The following is a 16326-nucleotide window of genomic DNA, read 5'->3' as shown; positions in this document are numbered from 1 at the left end:
ATCCCTGTAGTTGGTCAACAAGTGATAACTGTTCACCAGATCCACATGTGTTTACCAGACACACATAGTCCACACCATATGTGTTTGGACAGTGAAGCTTACAGTTTTAAATGTGGTGCTTTGCTCCAGCATTTTGGATTTGAGATAGAATGTTTCATATTAGGTGACAGTACAGAATGTCACCTTTAATTTGAGGTTTGGTGAGAGGTTAGCATGTTTTGTTGTAGCCTCTTATTGGTAATGGTGAAAGGTTAGCATGTTTTGTTGTAGTCTCTGTTATTGGTAATGGTGAGAGGTTAGTATGTTTTGTTGTAGCCTCTGTTATTGGTAATGGTGAGAGGTTAGTATGTTTTGTTGTAGCCTCTGTTATTGGTAATGGTGAGAGGTTAGCATGTTTTGTTGTAGCGTCTGTTATTGGTAATGGTGAGAGGTTAGCATGTTTTGTTGTAGCCTCTGTTATTGGTAATGGTGAGAGGTTAGCATGTTTTGTTGTAGCCTCTGTTATTGGTAATGGTGAGAGGTTAGCATGTTTTGTTGTAGCCTCTGTTATTGGTAATGGTGAGAGGTTAGCATGTTTTGTTGTAGTCTCTGTTATTGGTAATGGTGAGAGGTTAGCATGTTTTGTTGTAGCCTCTGTTATTGGTGATGGTGAGAGGTTCGCATGTTTTGTTGTAGTCTCTGTTATTGGTAATGGTGAGAGGTTAGCATGTTTTGTTGTAGCCTCTGTTATTGGTAATGGTGAGAGGTTAGCATGTTTTGTTGTAGCCTCTGTTATTGGTAATGGTGAGAGGTTAGCATGTTTTGTTGTAGCCTCTGTTACTGCCACTATTTTCACCACCAAAGAATATCAGTGTGATTTTAATATGATTTGACTCTTTGCAGGCTGTCACGCTGTCTAGTCACAGAGGAAGCCTGTGATTCTCTGGTCTCAGCTCTGAGGTCAAACCCCTCACACCTGAGAGAGCTGGATCTGAGCTACAATCACCCAGGAGACTCAGGAGTCAGACTGCTCTCTGCTGGACTGGAGGATCCACACTGCAGACTGGAGAAACTCAAGTATGTAGAGGGTTTATGTCAATGTTCATATCAGACATGTTTGACTTATCAGGCCAGTTAAGACAAACATTCTGAACACCACTTGGACAAATTATATGCTGACGGTGTGTTTGTGTCCAGTGTGTGTGTGTGTGTGAAACACTCACACACTGGTCACATACACACATGGCACACACAGGACACACAAACTAGACACACAAACAGGACACACAACACACACACACACACTGACTTGACCCTGTGTGTGTGTCCAGTGTATGTGTGTGTCCAGTGTATGTGTGTGTCCATTGTGTGTATGTGTGTCCCCAGTATGTGTGTGTGTGCGTGTGCGTTCAGGTATATCCCTCAATGACTGTCTGTTCTTCTGCTTACCGCTACAGTGTGGAACATGGTGGAGAGAACAGAATGAAACCTGGGCTTAGAAAATGTGAGTGTTGACTGCTGTGAAGAATATGACTAAGAATAAGTCTTAATTCAAGTTAAGTCAAAGACCACCATCATTACTGACTTGGTCATATTAAATATCAGCTGTAGTTCTACAGAAGCAGAAATCAGGGACACCAAAGTTTACAAAGAGTTGCTTTGACAATGTGTGCGTGTGTGTGTGTGTGTGTGTGTGTAATTAATAGGAATAAGTGAAGGTCAAAAAGTGAGTTAACATTCTAATGTGAATGATGATGATTTCTAATATTGTGTCTGGTTTCATCCATCAGATGTCTGTGATCTCACACTGGACCCAAACACAGTAAACAGAAACCTCTCTCTGTCTGAGGAGAACAGAAAGGTGACATGTAGGAGAGAGAAGCAGCCGTATCCTGATCACCCAGAGAGATTTGAGGGCTGTAGACAGGTGCTGTGTAGAGAGGGTCTGACTGGGCGCTGTTACTGGGAGGTAGAGTGGAGTGGGAGAAGGGCTGTTATAGGAGTGACATATAAAGGAATCAGCAGGAGAGGAAGGGTTAAGGACTGTTGTCTTGGATACAATGACAAGTCCTGGAGGCTGTTCTGCTCTGACAACAGTTACACTGCCTGTCACAATAATAAACCCACTACCATAGACGTCCTCTACTCCAGCTCCCACAGAGTAGGAGTGTATCTGGACTGGCCAGCCGGCACTCTGTCCTTCTATAGAGCCTCCTCTGACACACTGACCCACCTGATCACATTCACCTCCACATTCACTGAGACCCTCTATCCAGGGTTTGGGGTTTGGGATGATGGTGACTCAGTGTCCCTGTAAATACACACACTGAACACACACACACACACACACTGGACACACGCACACACACTGGACACACACACACACAGGACACACACGCACACACACTGGACACACACGCACACACACTGGACACACACGCACACACACTGGACACACACGCACACACACACACTGTAAGGGTTTTGACTTGAGATTATTATTTATAGGGGTGCCAGGTAGGTTGTGCCTACCAGAGAAAACATTGGTTTCTCCTTTTAGTTTGGGAGGGAATGAGTCCCATCTGGCCCGTCAAGTCTACACCAATACAAAGGACTTATGTAAAAGTCAGGATGGAAATAAACTTTTCAGAAACCCTTAAAACATTGAAAAGAACTTCAAAAACAACTATATTCTTTTGCGTGGGTTGTATTAGCAACATCAATGGATTACACACACATCATAATATAACACAATGAGTTCTGGTTCCTCCAGAAATGTCCTGTACCTCGGCCCTAAAAAGAGTCCAGCCCGGTAAAGGAGTTCAGGGAACTCCCTTGACCTTAGTCACGCAATGTTTGTCCGTTCATTCCGTGTAGTGTAAACCCAGTATTAAATCATACAATCAATATAACAATTTTACCACAGAACTTTAAAGCGTATCAACTCTTACTAAGTCCTCAACTACATCTAACTACATAAATCATCACCGTATACATCATGTCAAAACAAATGAAATACCGTATAGAAAAAGGTGGTAGTCAGTCAGACAATCCGATCCGCCAACAGATCTCCAGCAGAGAAAGGCCATGAAGAACGGAGCGGTGTAGTCCACGGACGCAAAGAGTGGATCCGATCCTGGGTAAACTCTCAGGCTACAAAACACACGTTTAACCGCAACAAAACAACCGGACTAGAGAAGCTTCGGGAACTGAGGGTTGAACACATCCTCAGTCACGTCTCCATCACAACCCCCCTTTTACGCAGCTGATGCTGGCTATTTAATTGGGAATTAAAGGGAAAGCGCCCTATTGGAAGGAGCTGCACTGAGACGGTTCAGAATAATTCAGAGCCGTCACAACACACTGGACACACACACACACTCTGGACACACACACACTGGACACACACAAACACACACGCTGGACACACACACACACACACGCTGGAAACACACACACACGCTGGAAACACACACACACACAGTGGACACTCACACACACAGTGGACACACACACACGCTGGACACACACACACACACACACACGCTGGACAAACACACACACGCTGGGGACACACACACACACCGGACACACACACACTCTGGACACACACACACACACATGCTGGACACACACACACACGCTGGAAACACATACACAGGCTGGACACACACACACTCTGGACACACACACACACACGCTGGACACACACACACGCTGGAAACACACACACGCACACACACACAGTGAACACACACACACATGCTGGACACACACACACGCTGGACACACACACACACACACACACACACGCTGGACACACACACACTCTGGACACACACACACGCTGGACACACACACACACGCTGGAAACACACACACACACAGTGGACACACACACACACTGGACACACACACACACGCTGGAAACACACACACGCACACACACACAGTGAACACACACACACATGCTGGACACACACACACATGCTGGACACACACACACGCTGGACACACACACACACGCTGGAAACACACACACACACAGTGGACACACACACACACTAAACACACACACACATGCTGGACACACACACACACGCTGGAAACACACACACACACAGTGGACACACACACACACTGGACACACACACACACGCTGGAAACACACACACGCACACACACACAGTGAACACACACACACACGCTGGACACACACAAACGCTGGACACACACACACACTGGACACACACACACACAGTGAACACACACACACACACTGGACACACACACACACGCTGGACCCACACACACACACACAGTGGACACACACACACGCTGGACACACACACACAGTGGACACACACACACGCTGGACCCACACACACACACACGCTGGACCCACACACACAGTGGACACACACACACGCTGGACACACACACACCCGCTGGACACACACACACACACACACACCCACTGGACACACACACACACACACACACACACCCACTGGACACACACACACACACCCACTGGACACACACACACACTGGACAAACACACACACACACACACACACACTGGATACACACACACTGGACACACACACACACACACACTGGACACACACACACACACTGGACACACACACACACTGGACACACACACTGGACACACACACACAAACAGGGGACACAGACACTGGACACCCACTCGACACACACACATTGACAAACACACACACACACACACAGGACTCACATACACATGCACTGGACACACACACTCACACTGGACACACACCCACCTCTACTTCACTGTGTTATAATGGGCCTTATCCTTGTTATGTCACCTCTGTAACCAGGTATCAAACATACTGACCTTTCTGACCCTGTCCCATGGCTCTACTTTCTAGTACTGAACATTTAAAATCCTCTGGGTTTTGTTTAGTGTCCATTTACTTATGTATGATGTATTTGTTGTGTATTGGGGTTGTGCAGCAGAGCATCATGGGGTTTGTATGTGTTGAGATGATCACGTTCCAGATAAATGGTTGAACTGATTCCTGTCTCCCGTCTCATCATTATTGAATTGTCATACAGACCTGGTTATGAAACCCACAAAACATAACAACAGATTGGTGATGAGTCTGAATCTACAGGAACTATTCTGTCTGGAAGAAGATGGTTTTTGCAAATGTTTATAATGGTTATTTTCTGTGGTAATGTTAACACAGTGTATTACTAGCAGAGGGAAGTGCATAGTGGAGCTAACAGAGAGAGTTAACATCATCATGGAGGGAAGTGGAGCTAACAGAGAGAGTTAACATCATCATGGAGGGAAGTGGAGCTAACAGAGAGAGTTAACATCATCATGGAGGGAAGTGGAGCTAACAGAGAGAGTTAACATCATCATGGAGGGAAGTGGAGCTAACAGAGAGAGTTAACATCATCATGGAGGGAAGTGGAGCTAACAGAGAGAGTTAACATCATCAAGGAGGGAAGTGGAGCTAACAGAGAGAGTTAACATCATCATGAAGGGAAGTGGAGCTAACAGAGAGAGTTAACATCATCATGGAGGGAAGTGGAGCTAACAGAGAGAGTTAACATCATCATGAAGGGAAGTGGAGCTAACAGAGAGAGTTAACATCATCATGAAAGGAAGTGGAGCTAACAGAGAGAGTTAACATCATCATGGAGGGAAGTGGAGCTAACAGAGAGAGTTAACATCATCATGGAGGGAAGTGGAGCTAACAGAGAGAGTTAACATCATGGAGGGAAGTGGAGCTAACAGAGAGAGTTAACATCATCATGGAGGGAAGTGGAGCTAACAGAGAGAGTTAACATCATCATGGAGGGAAGTGGAGCTAACAGAGAGAGTTAACATCATCATGGAGGGAAGTGGAGCTAACAGAGAGAGTTAACATCATCATGGAGGGAAGTGGAGCTAACAGAGAGAGTTAACATCGTCATGGAGGGAAGTGGAGCTAACAGAGAGAGTTAACATCGTCATGGAGGGAAGTGGACCTAACGGAGAGAGTTAACATCATCATGGAGGGAAGTGGAGCTAACAGAGAGAGTTAACATCATCATGGAGGGAAGTGGAGCTAACAGAGAGAGTTAACATCATCATGGAGGGAAGTGGAGCTAACAGAGAGAGTTAACATCATCATGTAGGGAAGTGGAGCTAACAGAGAGAGTTAACATCATCATGGAGGGAAGTGGAGCTAACAGAGAGAGTTAACATCATCATGGAGGGAAGTGGAGCTAACAGAGAGAGTTAACATCGTCATGGAGGGAAGTGGAGCTAACAGAGAGAGTTAACATCGTCATGGAGGGAAGTGGACCTAACGGAGAGAGTTAACATCATCATGGAGGGAAGTGGAGCTAACAGAGAGAGTTAACATCATCATGAAGGGAAGTGGAGCTAACAGAGAGAGTTAACATCATCATGGAGGGAAGTGGAGCTAACAGAGAGAGTTAACATCATCATGGAGGGAGGTGGAGGTAACAGAGAGAGTTAACATCATCATGGAGGGAAGTGGAGCTAACAGAGAGAGTTAACATCATCATGGAGGGAAGTGGAGCTAACAGAGAGAGTTAACATCATCATGGAGGGAAGTGGAGCTAACAGAGAGAGTTAACATCATCATGAAGGGAAGTGGAGCTAACAGAGAGAGTTAACATCATCATGGAGGGAAGTGGAGCTAGCTGAGAGAGTTAACATCATCATGGAGGGAAGTGGAGCTAACAGAGAGAGTTAACATCATCATGGAGGGAAGTGGAGCTAACAGAAAGAGTTAACATCATCATGTAGGGAAGTGGAGCTAACAGAGAGAGTTAACATCATCATGGAGGGAAGTGGAGCTAACAGAGAGAGTTAACATCATTATGAAGGGAAGTGGAGCTAACAGAGAGAGTTAACATCGTCATGGAGGGAGGTGGAGGTAACAGAGAGAGTTAACATCATCAAGGAGGGAAGTGGAGCTAACAGAGAGAGTTAACATCATCATGGAGGGAGGTGGAGGTAACAGAGAGAGTTAACATCATCAAGGAGGGAAGTGGAGCTAACAGAGAGAGTTAACATCATCATGAAGGGAAGTGGAGCTAACAGAGAGAGTTAACATCATCATGGAGGGAAGTGGAGCTAACAGAGAGAGTTAACATCATCATGGAGGGAAGTGGAGCTAACAGAGAGAGTTAACATCATCATGGAGGGAAGTGGAGCTAACAGAGAGAGTTAACATCATCATGGAGGGAAGTGGAGCTAACAGAGAGAGTTAACATCATCATGAAGGGAAGTGGAGCTAACAGAGAGAGTTAACATCATCATGGAGGGAAGTGGAGGTAACAGAGAGAGTTAACATCATCATGGAGGGAAGTGGAGCTAACAGAAAGAGTTAACATCATCATGTAAGGAAGTGGAGCTAACAGAGAGAGTTAACATCATCATGGAGGGAAGTGGAGCTAACAGAGAGAGTTAACATCATCATGAAGGGAAGTGGAGCTAACAGAGAGAGTTAACATCGTCATGGAGGGAGGTGGAGGTAACAGAGAGAGTTAACATCATCAAGGAGGGAAGTGGAGCTAACAGAGAGAGTTAACATCATCATGGAGGGAGGTGGAGGTAACAGAGAGAGTTAACATCATCAAGGAGGGAAGTGGAGCTAACAGAGAGAGTTAACATCATCATGAAGGGAAGTGGAGCTAACAGAGAGAGTTAACATCATCATGAAAGGAAGTGGAGCTAACAGAGAGAGTTAACATCATCATGAAGGGAAGTGGAGCTAACAGAGAGAGTTAACATCATCATGGAGGGAAGTGGAGCTAGCAGAGAGAGTTAACATCATCATGGAGGGAAGTGGAGCTAACAGAGAGAGTTAACATCATCATGGAGGGAAGTGGAGCTAACAGAAAGAGTTAACATCATCATGTAGGGAAGTGGAGCTAACAGAGAGAGTTAACATCATCATGGAGGGAAGTGGAGCTAACAGAGAGAGTTAACATCATCATGAAGGGAAGTGGAGCTAACAGAGAGAGTTAACATCATCATGGAGGGAAGTGGAGCTAACAGAGAGAGTTAACATCATCATGGAGGGAAGTGGAGCTAACAGAGAGAGTTAACATCATCATGGAGGGAAGTGGACCTAACGGAGAGAGTTAACATCATCATGGAGGGAAGTGGAGCTAACAGAGAGAGTTAACATCATCATGGAGGGAAGTGGAGCTAACAGAGAGAGTTAACATCATCATGGAGGGAAGTGGAGCTAACAGAGAGAGTTAACATCATCATGAAGGGAAGTGGAGCTAACAGAGAGAGTTAACATCATCATGGAGGGAAGTGGAGCTAACAGAGAGAGTTAACATCATCATGGAGGGAAGTGGAGCTAACAGAAAGAGTTAACATCATCATGTAGGGAAGTGGAGCTAACAGAGAGAGTTAACATCATCATGGAGGGAAGTGGAGCTAACAGAGAGAGTTAACATCATCATGAAGGGAAGTGGAGCTAACAGAGAGAGTTAACATCGTCATGGGGGGAGGTGGAGGTAACAGAGAGAGTTAACATCATCAAGGAGGGAAGTGGAGCTAACAGAGAGAGTTAACATCATCATGGAGGGAGGTGGAGGTAACAGAGAGAGTTAACATCATCAAGGAGGGAAGTGGAGCTAACAGAGAGAGTTAACATCATCATGAAGGGAAGTGGAGCTAACAGTGAGAGTTAACATCATCATGGAGGGAAGTGGAGCTAACAGAGAGAGTTAACATCATCATGGAGGGAAGTGGAGCTAACAGAGAGAGTTAACATCATCATGGAGGGAAGTGGAGCTAACAGAGAGAGTTAACATCATCATGGAGGGAAGTGGAGCTAACAGAGAGAGTTAACATCATCATGGAGGGAAGTGGAGCTAACAGAGAGAGTTAACATCATCATGAAGGGAAGTGGAGCTAACAGAGAGAGTTAACATCATCATGGAGGGAAGTGGAGGTAACAGAGAGAGTTAACATCATCATGGAGGGAAGTGGAGCTAACAGAAAGAGTTAACATCATCATGTAAGGAAGTGGAGCTAACAGAGAGAGTTAACATCATCATGGAGGGAAGTGGAGCTAACAGAGAGAGTTAACATCATCATGAAGGGAAGTGGAGCTAACAGAGAGAGTTAACATCGTCATGGAGGGAGGTGGAGGTAACAGAGAGAGTTAACATCATCAAGGAGGGAAGTGGAGCTAACAGAGAGAGTTAACATCATCATGGAGGGAGGTGGAGGTAACAGAGAGAGTTAACATCATCAAGGAAGGAAGTGGAGCTAACAGAGAGAGTTAACATCATCATGAAGGGAAGTGGAGCTAACAGAGAGAGTTAACATCATCATGAAAGGAAGTGGAGCTAACATAGAGAGTTAACATCATCATGAAGGGAAGTGGAGCTAACAGAGAGAGTTAACATCATCATGGAGGGAAGTGGAGCTAGCAGAGAGAGTTAACATCATCATGGAGGGAAGTGGAGCTAACAGAGAGAGTTAACATCATCATGGAGGGAAGTGGAGCTAACAGAAAGAGTTAACATCATCATGTAGGGAAGTGGAGCTAACAGAGAGAGTTAACATCATCATGGAGGGCAGTGGAGCTAACAGAGAGAGTTAACATCATCATGAAGGGAAGTGGAGCTAACAGAGAGAGTTAACATCATCATGGAGGGAAGTGGAGCTAACAGAGAGAGTTAACATCATCATGGAGGGAAGTGGAGCTAACAGAGAGAGTTAACATCATCATGGAGGGAAGTGGACCTAACGGAGAGAGTTAACATCATCATGGAGGGAAGTGGAGCTAACAGAGAGAGTTAACATCATCATGGAGGGAAGTGGAGCTAACAGAGAGAGTTAACATCATCATGGAGGGAAGTGGAGCTAACAGAGAGAGTTAACATCATCATGAAGGGAAGTGGAGCTAACAGAGAGAGTTAACATCATCATGGAGGGAAGTGGAGCTAACAGAGAGAGTTAACATCATCATGGAGGGAAGTGGAGCTAACAGAAAGAGTTAACATCATCATGTAGGGAAGTGGAGCTAACAGAGAGAGTTAACATCATCATGAAGGGAAGTGGAGCTAAAAGAGAGTTAACATCGTCATGGAGGGAGGTGGAGGTAATAGAGAGGGTTAACATCATCAAGGAGGGAAGTGGAGCTAACAGAGAGAGTTAACATCATCATGGAGGGAGGTGGAGGTAACAGAGAGAGTTAACATCATCAAGGAGGGAAGTGGAGCTAACAGAGAGAGTTAACATCATCATGAAGGGAAGTGGAGCTAACAGAGAGAGTTAACATCATCATGGAGGGAGGTGGAGGTAACAGAGAGAGTTAACATCATCAAGGAGGGAAGTGGAGCTAACAGAGAGAGTTAACATCATCATGGAGGGAAGTGGAGCTAACAGAGAGAGTTAACATCATCATGGAGGGAAGTGGAGCTAACAGAGAGAGTTAACATCATCATGGAGGGAAGTGGAGCTAACAGAGAGAGTTAACATCATCATGGAGGGAAGTGGAGCTAACAGAGAGAGTTAACATCATCATGAAGGGAAGTGGAGCTAACAGAGAGAGTTAACATCATCATGGAGGGAAGTGGAGCTAGCAGAGAGAGTTAACATCATCATGGAGGGAAGTGGAGCTAACAGAAAGAGTTAACATCATCATGTAGGGAAGTGGAGCTAACAGAGAGAGTTAACATCATCATGGAGGGAAGTGGAGCTAATAGAGAGAGTTAACATCATCATGAAGGGAAGTGGAGCTAACAGAGAGTTAACATCGTCATGGAGGGAGGTGGAGCTAACAGAGAGAGTTAACATCATCATGGAGGGAAGTGGAGCTAACAGAGAGAGTTAACATCGTCATGGAGGGAAGTGGAGCTAACATCATCATGAAGGGAAGTGGAGCTAACAGAGAGAGTTAACATCATCATGGAGGGAAGTGGAGCTAACAGAGAGAGTTAACATCATCATGAAGGGAAGTGGAGCTAACAGAGAGAGTTAACATCATCATGGAGGGAAGTGGAGCTAGCTGAGAGAGTTAACATCATCATGGAGGGAAGTGGAGCTAACAGAGAGAGTTAACATCATCATGGAGGGAAGTGGAGCTAACAGAAAGAGTTAACATCATCATGTAGGGAAGTGGAGGTAACAGAGAGAGTTAACATCATCAAGGAGGGAAGTGGAGCTAACAGAGAGAGTTAACATCATCATGGAGGGAGGTGGAGGTAACAGAGAGAGTTAACATCATCAAGGAGGGAAGTGGAGCTAACAGAGAGAGTTAACATCATCATGAAGGGAAGTGGAGCTAACAGAGAGAGTTAACATCATCATGAAAGGAAGTGGAGCTAACAGAGAGAGTTAACATCATCATGAAGGGAAGTGGAGCTAACAGAGAGAGTTAACATCATCATGGAGGGAAGTGGAGCTAGCAGAGAGAGTTAACATCATCATGGAGGGAAGTGGAGCTAACAGAGAGAGTTAACATCATCATGGAGGGAAGTGGAGCTAACAGAAAGAGTTAACATCATCATGTAGGGAAGTGGAGCTAACAGAGAGAGTTAACATCATCATGGAGGGAAGTGGAGCTAACAGAGAGAGTTAACATCATCATGAAGGGAAGTGGAGCTAACAGAGAGAGTTAACATCATCATGGAGGGAAGTGGAGCTAACAGAGAGAGTTAACATCATCATGGAGGGAAGTGGAGCTAACAGAGAGAGTTAACATCATCATGGAGGGAAGTGGACCTAACGGAGAGAGTTAACATCATCATGGAGGGAAGTGGAGCTAACAGAGAGAGTTAACATCATCATGGAGGGAAGTGGAGCTAACAGAGAGAGTTAACATCATCATGGAGGGAAGTGGAGCTAACAGAGAGAGTTAACATCATCATGAAGGGAAGTGGAGCTAACAGAGAGAGTTAACATCATCATGGAGGGAAGTGGAGCTAACAGAGAGAGTTAACATCATCATGAAGGGAAGTGGAGCTAACAGAGAGAGTTAACATCGTCATGGAGGGAGGTGGAGGTAACAGAGAGAGTTAACATCATCAAGGAGGGAAGTGGAGCTAACAGAGAGAGTTAACATCATCATGGAGGGAGGTGGAGGTAACAGAGAGAGTTAACATCATCAAGGAGGGAAGTGGAGCTAACAGAGAGAGTTAACATCATCATGAAGGGAAGTGGAGCTAACAGAGAGAGTTAACATCATCATGGAGGGAAGTGGAGCTAACAGAGAGAGTTAACATCATCATGGAGGGAAGTGGAGCTAACAGAGAGAGTTAACATCATCATGGAGGGAAGTGGAGCTAACAGAGAGAGTTAACATCATCATGGAGGGAAGTGGAGCTAACAGAGAGAGTTAACATCATCATGGAGGGAAGTGGAGCTAACAGAGAGAGTTAACATCATCATGAAGGGAAGTGGAGCTAACAGAGAGAGTTAACATCATCATGGAGGGAAGTGGAGGTAACAGAGAGAGTTAACATCATCATGGAGGGAAGTGGAGCTAACAGAAAGAGTTAACATCATCATGTAAGGAAGTGGAGCTAACAGAGAGAGTTAACATCATCATGGAGGGAAGTGGAGCTAACAGAGAGAGTTAACATCATCATGAAGGGAAGTGGAGCTAACAGAGAGAGTTAACATCGTCATGGAGGGAGGTGGAGGTAACAGAGAGAGTTAACATCATCAAGGAGGGAAGTGGAGCTAACAGAGAGAGTTAACATCATCATGGAGGGAGGTGGAGGTAACAGAGAGAGTTAACATCATCAAGGAGGGAAGTGGAGCTAACAGAGAGAGTTAACATCATCATGAAGGGAAGTGGAGCTAACAGAGAGAGTTGACATCATCATGAAAGGAAGTGGAGCTAACATAGAGAGTTAACATCATCATGAAGGGAAGTGGAGCTAACAGAGAGAGTTAACATCATCATGAAGGGAAGTGGAGCTAACAGAGAGAGTTAACATCATCATGGAGGGAAGTGGAGCTAGCAGAGAGAGTTAACATCATCATGGAGGGAAGTGGAGCTAACAGAGAGAGTTAACATCATCATGGAGGGAAGTGGAGCTAACAGAAAGAGTTAACATCATCATGTAGGGAAGTGGAGCTAACAGAGAGAGTTAACATCATCATGGAGGGAAGTGGAGCTAACAGAGAGAGTTAACATCATCATGAAGGGAAGTGGAGCTAACAGAGAGAGTTAACATCATCATGGAGGGAAGTGGAGCTAACAGAGAGAGTCAACATCATCATGGAGGGAAGTGGACCTAACGGAGAGAGTTAACATCATCATGGAGGGAAGTGGAGCTAACAGAGAGAGTTAACATCATCATGGAGGGAAGTGGAGCTAACAGAGAGAGTTAACATCATCATGGAGGGAAGTGGAGCTAACAGAGAGAGTTAACATCATCATGAAGGGAAGTGGAGCTAACAGAGAGAGTTAACATCATCATGGAGGGAAGTGGAGGTAACAGAGAGAGTTAACATCATCATGGAGGGAAGTGGAGCTAACAGAAAGAGTTAACATCATCATGTAGGGAAGTGGAGCTAACAGAGAGAGTTAACATCATCATGGAGGGAAGTGGAGCTAACAGAGAGAGTTAACATCATCATGAAGGGAAGTGGAGCTAACAGAGAGAGTTAACATCGTCATGGAGGGAGGTGGAGGTAACAGAGAGAGTTAACATCATCAAGGAGGGAAGTGGAGCTAACAGAGAGAGTTAACATCATCATGGAGGGAGGTGGAGGTAACAGAGAGAGTTAACATCATCAAGGAGGGAAGTGGAGCTAACAGAGAGAGTTAACATCATCATGAAGGGAAGTGGAGCTAACAGAGAGAGTTAACATCATCATGAAAGGAAGTGGAGCTAACAGAGAGAGTTAACATCATCATGGAGGGAAGTGGAGCTAACAGAGAGAGTTAACATCATTATGGAGGGAAGTGGAGCTAACAGAGAGAGTTAACATCATCATGGAGGGAAGTGGAGCTAACAGAGAGAGTTAACATCATCATGGAGGGAAGTGGAGCTAACAGAGAGAGTTAACATCGTCATGGAGGGAAGTGGAGCTAACAGAGAGAGTTAACATCGTCATGGAGGGAAGTGGAGCTAACAGAGAGAGTTAACATCGTCATGGAGGGAAGTGGACCTAACGGAGAGAGTTAACATCATCATGGAGGGAAGTGGAGCTAACAGAGAGAGTTAACATCATCATGGAGGGAAGTGGAGCTAACAGAGAGAGTTAACATCATCATGGAGGGAAGTGGAGCTAACAGAGAGAGTTAACATCATCATGAAGGGAAGTGGAGCTAACAGAGAGAGTTAACATCATCATGGAGGGAAGTGGAGCTAACAGAGAGAGTTAACATCATCATGGAGGGAGGTGGAGGTAACAGAGAGAGTTAACATCATCATGGAGGGAAGTGGAGCTAACAGAGAGAGTTAACATCATCATGAAGGGAAGTGGAGCTAACAGAGAGAGTTAACATCATCATGGAGGGAAGTGGAGCTAGCAGAGAGAGTTAGCTCCACTTCCCTCCATGATGATGTTAACAGAGAGAGTTAACATCATCATGGAGGGAAGTGGAGCTAACAGAGAGAGTTAACATCATCATGAAGGGAAGTGGAGCTAACAGAGAGAGTTAACATCGTCATGGAGGGAGGTGGAGCTAACAGAGAGAGTTAACATCATCATGGAGGGAAGTGGAGCTAACAGAGAGAGTTAACATCGTCATGGAGGGAAGTGGAGCTAACATCATCATGAAGGGAAGTGGAGCTAACAGAGAGAGTTAACATCATCATGAAGGGAAGTGGAGCTAACAGAGAGAGTTAACATCATCATGGAGGGAAGTGGAGATAACAGAGAGAGTTAACATCATCATGGAGGGAAGTGGAGCTAACAGAGAGAGTTAACATCATCATGGAGGGAAGTGGAGCTAACAGAGAGAGTTAACATCATCATGGAGGGAAGTGCATAGTGGAGCTAACAGAGAGAGTTAACATCATCATGGAGGGAAGTGGAGCTAACAGAGAGAGTTAACATCATCATGGAGGGAAGTGGAGCTAACAGAGAGAGTTAACATCATCATGGAGGGAAGTGGAGCTAACAGAGAGAGTAAACATCATCATGGAGGGAAGTGGAGCTAACAGAGAGAGTTAACATCATCATGGAGGGAAGTGGAGCTAACAGAGAGAGTTAACATCATCATGGAGGGAAGTGCATAGTGGAGCTAACAGAGAGAGTTAACATCATCATGGAGGGAAGTGGAGCTAACAGAGAGAGTTAACATCATCATGGAGGGAAGTGGAGCTAACAGAGAAAGTTAACATCATCATGGAGGGAAGTGGAGCTAACAGAGAGAGTAAACATCATCATGGAGTGAAGTGGAGCTAACAGAGAGAGTTAACATCATCATGGAGGGAAGTGGAGCTAACAGAGAGAGTTAACATCATCATGGAGGGAAGTGGAGCTAACAGAGAGAGTTAACATCATCATGGAGGGAGGTGGAGCTAACAGAGAGAGTTAACATCATCATGGAGGGAAGTGGAGCTAACAGAGAGAGTTAACATCATCATGGAGGGAAGTGGAGCTAACAGAGAGAGTTAACATCATCATGGCGGGAAGTGGAGCTAACAGAGAGAGTTAACATCATCATGGAGGGAAGTGGAGCTAACAGAGAGAGTTAACATCATCATGGAGGGAAGTGGAGCTAACAGAGAGAGTTAACATCATCATGGAGGGAGGTGGAGGTAACAGAGAGAGTTAACATCATCATGGAGGGAAGTGGAGCTAACAGAGAGAGTTAACATCATCATGAAGGGAAGTGGAGTTAACAGAGAGAGTTAACATCATCATGGAGGGAAGTGGAGCTAGCAGAGAGAGTTAACATCATCATGGAGGGAAGTGGAGCTAACAGAGAGAGTTAACATCGTCATGGAGGGAAGTGGAGCTAACATCATCATGAAGGGAAGTGGAGCTAACAGAGAGAGTTAACATCATCATGAAGGGAAGTGGAGCTAACAGAGAGAGTTAACATCATCATGGAGGGAAGTGGAGCTAACAGAGAGAGTTAACATCATCATGGAGGGAAGTGGAGCTAACAGAGAGAGTTAACATCATCATGGAGGGAAGTGGAGCTAACAGAGAGAGTTAACATCATCATGGAGGGAAGTGCATAGTGGAGCTAACAGAGAGAGTTAACATCATCATGGAGGGAAGTGGAGCTAACAGAGAGAGTTAACATCATCATGGAGGGAAGTGGAGCTAACAGAGAGAGTTAACATCATCATGGAGGGAGGTGGAGGTAACAGAGAGAGTTAACATCA

This window comes from Oncorhynchus mykiss, chromosome 13, assembly GCF_013265735.2.
Source record: "Oncorhynchus mykiss isolate Arlee chromosome 13, USDA_OmykA_1.1, whole genome shotgun sequence".
Classification (NCBI taxonomy): Eukaryota; Metazoa; Chordata; class Actinopteri; order Salmoniformes; family Salmonidae; genus Oncorhynchus; species Oncorhynchus mykiss.
Note: the sequence above shows the minus strand (reverse complement) of the source record.